Genomic DNA, 6,552 nt, shown 5'->3' with positions numbered 1-6,552 from the left:
CGATCTGTTGTTACTATCCCAGGCTCTGCGCAGCGACCTTGGTCTGTACATGGTGTCACAAACAGTCTGGGTTATTACACAATGCATGTTTTTCGCTCTAGGTTGATCGGCCCACTATTTAGCCATAACACACGCGCAGCTGCAAATGCCTGAAAATTAGTGCTTTTAGTATCACAGACATCATGTTTATTATTCAGACCGAAGACGAGCCTTCCTGCGAGAAGTCTCCTGATGCTCCTGTGATGTGATTTCACTAAGCTGATCTTTGAGGTATGGGGTCCCCTATTCAAGCCTAAGAGACCTTCTATTAGCATACTAATAATATTAGCTTCATAGTAAAGGGAAGGTGGTAGTATCCACTGACATTATAATATGATCACCCCTTTTATATTCTATGGTATTGTAACTATGTTGCTGGTTTTGATATTAATCATTTGTCTGCTTGTATTAGCCAAAGTACTGCATCTTAGGACACGTGGTCTATAAAAATAAACCCCTTTTATTTACAACGTGTCTCTGTTGATTATTGTTGTGGACTGATGTGAGAATAATATACGAACAGGTATTTCCGATTCCCACCATTCCTGAGTATGTACTGAGTCGCTTGTTCTGGGTTGTCTACACATTGGGACCGCCGAGCTAAATCTCGGATAACTAATGGGACACTTATGCTAGCCGGATACTGGGTTCTGGGTTCTGAGGTGAGTTTCTGGTACACCACAATTCACTGAGGTCCTGGGGTTCTTCGCATAGTTCTGTGTATCAGCAGAATCCCTGCAACAGAGGCCCTCGGCTCAATTCGAAGATGATCCTTCTCAAGGTGATGATACAAATGCATTGTCACTTTTACGTTTAATGTCAGAATCATTTATTTCCAGTTGGTGGTGTAAGAATGTTTGCAACAGTATGGCGATTTTTCCTAGCCATGCATGAATGAAAGCATATCACTCGCCTTTAGGTGTTTTTCTAATACATTGATATTTGCATCTTCCTTCCTAGCCTGCATGCTTGACTATCTTACAGGAAGCATGTAATAAGTATCACATCAGGGCCCTTCTTCTACTCAATTCACAACTGTTCTATCACGACATAGATAAGAAAGCTGCATCTGCTTTTGTTGTGTAGTGGTAATCAGGTTTACCTGACGTGTGAAAGCCCCATGCTTTGAAAGTACACAGTAACAAAGAAACCGATGACTTTTATAAAAAGGTGTCATGTGTGTCTCTTACTTTGCACAAAAAGTGCCAGAGATGACTTCATTTGCAGTCACTTGAAAAGTAGGGATTCTCCAATAAATGGTAAATGGTTGAAACAAATCTGAAGAAATGCATGACATACCTGTGTGTGTGTGTGTACGCATGTATGTATATATAGGGAGAGAGAGAGCGTCAATATAAACAGACTTTATTTCAATCAAGCTGTCTTTTCTATCCTTCAGGAGCAGAATGTTCTGATCATCAGCGCTCCAGAATGTAGTGTTTTCTTGGCAAGCATCACATATTGTGATGTGTTAGCTAAAAGTTCCATATCCTACAGACTGATATATTCCTCTGTACTTGCACCTTGGGGATTCATCAAAACCTGGCATAATAAGCAGCTTTCTACTGCTCACAGACTGGACAGCGAAACAATTTAAAATATCCCAGAAAAAGAAAATAAGCATGCTTAATCAGAGCTTTCTGGACAGGAAGGACATTTGAGCAAGTGAGGAATAAGCACTGCTTTTGTTAATTTGCATAGGCAGAATAGAGACTTCTGGGAAAAGGCCGAAATTACAGACACAGAAAATAACTGCATCTATAGAGAACGCTAAGAAGTGTTGGCAGCTTTTCCTCTGACCCTGGCCACTTTTACAAGCAATCCTATGATAGTCAGCAGGACCCACCCTAAAAAGGAAGGGGCATCCACTTGGACCCTTTCCACCTTTTCTAAGTCTCGCCTGATCGAGCTTGATCGAGCACTGATTGAGCAGATAAGCACATGTAATTCTCATTTCAGAAAGGTATTGGTTAGCTTGCTGCTAGCAGCTCAGTTATGTTATGATGTTAGAGGCTATGCAAGGAATGCTTTAGTCCAGCGATATGCAATTTTTATTGCGCCTTGCATTCAGCAGGAAGATCTTTAGCTTGAATCTGTGGCCTAGGTATTCGCCTTGGTATTTCTATTGGCACAAAGTGAAGGAGTATTTGAGAGAAAATGCACAATGTGTTTCTTATGTTGTTATGAACAACTTGTTACTCTTTCTCATTAAGCTTCAGCCACTGCAGAAATATATAAATAAGGGCTGACTTCCTGTAAGACGTGTCCAAAGCTGGGACGAAATAAAAGGAGACTGTTAGACCTGTCAGCCCTTTGGGTGGTCCCTCCTCATCATTATTTATTTTGTCCCACTTTTGCCTCAAACCCTGTTTGAATTTTTCCTTTTTGGGAACCACCAGACTTTTTCGTGTTGCTGCAGATTCAGGGAGCCATTTTAGCTACCCCTGAAACTTCTGTCTGAGGGCCTGAAGCACAAAATGGTGGCCACCTGTGACATCACCAGCATCCACTGGAACCTACCAGCACCTTCCAGAACATTCCAGGAGATTCCAGAACTCTGTGACAGTTGGAGACCGTTTAGAATGTTGGGAGGATAAGAGAGGCAGTTGGCAGTTGGAGCTGGCAGTTGGCACCTGACTGGTGAAGAGAGAGGAGCACAACAGTGAAGGAGGAAGGAGTGAAGCAGCAGGGGTGGAAACTTGTGCCTGGAGTGGGGTCCATAAACCCACCCTTGATACTTGTCCCTACTGATGGATCCCAGCCTATAGCCCTGTGTGGGAAGAAGACAGAAGAAACTTATCCTAAGGACCTGGACAGCAGGAACAGGCCTTAGAACCAAGAAAACAGCAAGATTCTGACCTGAGAACTGGTTTCCCTGGAGTCCGGCGTCGAGTAGCCTGAAGACCTGGAGCCCGAGGTGAAGAAGCGGCGCTGACTGAAGTAGCAGACGTCGTACCCGGAGCCGCCTGAGGTCGTGAGAGGGCGCCGACGGAGGTCGTGAGGAATACCAGAGGTCGAGGAGGAAGTGAACCGAGGTCGAGCGAGCGGCGTCATCGGAGGAGTGAAGTCCGCCCTCCGGAGTCGTCGGAGACCGAGGTAGAGGAGCACCGGAGGTCGGGAGTGAGGATCGCACTCCGGAGTCGCCCGGAGCCTGTGAGGAGGAGCACCGGAGGTCGGGGGTGAGGATCGCACCCCGGAGTCGCCGGAAGTCGACATCGAGGCCAGGCCGGCCTACGTCATCGGAGCCGAGAGCGCCATCGGACCGGAGCCGCCCGAAGTCGACATCGTGAAGAGACTGCCCGACGCCGTCGAATCGGAGGTCGAGATCGAACCGAGGCCACCGACATCGGACCGGAACCGCCTGCCGGCGTCGTCAAAGAACTGACATTGTGCCGAGGCCGCCGAGACCGAACCGGAACCGCCTCACGGCGTCGACACGACTCCAGCGGCGTCGGAACATCAGAAAAAGGGCAGTAAGTGGAGTAGAGGGCGCCTAAGGCCCTGTGGAGACCTGAGAGACTGCTCTAAGGGGCTAGGGAGGTGCTGAAACCAACCTGACTGTGCAAGGGGTGAACTGGGACTAACCTAGAGAGGTTGTGTGGAGAGAGAAAGCCAGGGCACTGGTATTCCCCCCTTTGATCTACCTCAGCTTAGGCCTCAGCCTTGTCCCAGCCAGGGAGTAGCCCCCCTCAAGCCTTCCACAACCCTACAAGCTGTGCCTGGGCCAAATCAGCCCTTAAGAATTGAAGTGTCATCTGATTACATGAGGGTTGCTGTATACTTTTAATTATTTATTGGGGATACTGTATTTATTGAATTTTTTATCTATTTATTGCTGCACTATATTTATAGGTCCACAGGACTTGTTGGTGTACAATATTTATTAGTACAGTATTTATTGCCTCAAAGTATTTAATTGTCTGTATATATTGCACTTGTATTTATGCCCTGTTATTTATGATCACCCCTATTTATTTCATCAAACAGCCAATATTTATTTGACCTGCACTAATTGAAACTTGTATATTGTGATTGACCTATTTATTTTTCCAATCAACAACTAAGAGAAAAAGATAAAGAAAGAATATTTTCATAATTTTTACGGTGTAGAGTCGTTTTTGGAACGGATGCACGCATGGTTATTGTATGGGTATATTGTATGCTTAGCACTGCGCCTGATTCCTGACCACTCGAGCCAAGCTACCCCATTGTGTTGGGAAGGTCCACCACCACCCCTTCTAGTGTGGGAGTGGTTTTCCAACATAAATTGGTGTTCAGTGGTGGGATAGAGCTGTGCCTACGTATACTCAACAATAACTGTGGGTAGTCCATAGGCCTACACCGGGAGTTTTCTCAAAGCGGCCTTCCTAATTGTGGGTTTTTGTTTTTTCCAAATTTACTCTGGTGGTGGGAGGAGGTATTATTAAAGGTACCCCCCTGCATTTTTACTGCACAAAACCTGTCCTCTAACCTGAGTGGGCAAGATGGAGTTTGTACTGGAAGATTTAGAAACGTACACTGTGGCCCAACTCAGGGAGTTTTGCCAGCGGGAGGGGGTGTACTGTCCCCCAGGAGCAAAGAAGGGTGCACTCCAAACCAGCTTAAGGGCTTGGGGGGAGGCACGCCGAGAAAGCAAGGCTGAGGAGGAAGACAGGGATGGAGAGCCTGACCCCGAGGGGGCTGAGATGTACCAACCTGAGGTGGGGAACCTGTCAGCAGGGCCCAGGACACTTTCTAGGAAGGGCAGCACTGTCTCTAGCGGGGGCTTATCCAGCGTGGAGTTAGCAGATCGGAGAGAGAAAAGACAGCTCACATGGGATTTAGCAAAGCTGGAGAAGGAGAAGGAGGAACAGAGGTTGGCTCATGAGACGGAGAAAGAGAGGATGGCTCATGAGATAAGACTGAAAGAGATAGAGCTTCAGATCTTAAGAATTGGGGCACCAACTGTTCCCAATGGTGGCAGCAAAGACCAAGAAATCACCAGGGAATCCAAACCTTACCTGCCAAAGGACATAGTAGCTAGCTATGGGGCGGGTGACGACATCGCCAAGTGGCTAGCAGCCTATGAGGTCTCGTTGAGGGCCCATGGGGTTCCAGTGAAGTATTGGGGAGGAGGATTGTATAGGTACATGCCTCCAGCTGGTAGGGATGCTTTATTGGCCCTCGAAGAGGATGAGCAGACCCACTACCCCACCATGAAACTGGCGCTCATCAGAAAGTTTGGACTAACACCTGAAAAGTACAGACAGAAGTTCAGGGGTAGTCACAAACTGGGCACACAGAATTGGGTGGACTTCCTGGACTATGCAAAGAAGGCACTGGAAGGTTGGATTCAGGGCAGTGAAGTAAGGAACTACGAGGAGCTGTTTGACCTAGTACTGAAGGAACACCTACTCGAGAAATGTTTCCCTGAACTGCGGCAACACCTGGTGGATAGCAAGCTGACCAGTCCCCGGAAGCTTGCTGAGGAGGCGGACATTTGGGCTAGTACCCGGGTGTCCACAAGGGGGACTGGAGGGGATACTCAAAAGGCCGGACAGGGCGCCCCCCAGAAGAAAGAGGGAGGGGAAAAGAAAAAGGAGTTCTCCAAAGGCCCCCAAAATAACTTCCAAGGGAAGGGAACAGGATTCACCTCTAAGGCTAACCCACCCAGAAACCCTAATCCTGGCCAGAGTCAGCAGCCAAGGGTTGTCCATTGCTACGAGTGCGGTGGCGTTGGACACTATAAAGGAGATCCGAAGTGTCAGAAACGATCACCCCCTCCCACTGGAGGAAAGACCCCCGGAGTAGCTAGTGTAGTGCTCGGGGAGGAGATGCCCTTAACTAAGGGAAGGGAGTGGGCGGGTGTCACTTTAGTGTCCCTGGGAGAACGGGAGATGGTTCCTAAGATCCAGGTGCCCGCAAATACCGCAAAGTATGGGCAGTGGATCACCATCAACGGCCAAAGAGGGGAGGCTCTGAGAGACACAGGAGCCAGTATGACTATGGTGCGTAGCCAGCTGGTGTCTCCAGAGCAGGTAATTCCCGATGTACTCCACCCAGCCGCGATGGCTGACGGCAGAACAGGCCACTATCCCGTGGCCGAGGTTCCCTTTGAATGGGGGGGGGTTGCAGGTTCACTTCGAGTTGCCGTAAGCCCTGCCGTGCCAGTCGATTGTCTGCTGGGGAATGACATGGAGCACAACGCTTGGAAGGAGGTGGAATACCGGACTCACACCGAGATGCTGGGTACACCTGACTGGGCCTGTGTTAGCACAAGGTCCGCGACTACCCGAAGAGGGAGTTCATTCCGGCTGGAGCCTGGAACAAAGGCCCAGCCAGCTGCCAGTCAAGGGAAGAACCGAAGACAGGAGGAGCCTGCCTCGGCGTCTCCACCCCGTAGGACGGATAGGCCACCGGAGGTGGTGGGCCAGGAGTCTGCGGAGGGGGACGTTACCAACCTGGAGGACTTACCCATCCCGGCCGAGTGGCACGTGGAGGGAGGCCCGTCCAGGGAGGAATTCTGCCAGGGCC

Source organism: Triturus cristatus, chromosome 8 (genome assembly GCF_964204655.1).
Source record: "Triturus cristatus chromosome 8, aTriCri1.1, whole genome shotgun sequence".
In the NCBI taxonomy this organism is placed as follows: Eukaryota; Metazoa; Chordata; class Amphibia; order Caudata; family Salamandridae; genus Triturus; species Triturus cristatus.
This window is presented reverse-complemented; position numbering follows the sequence as displayed.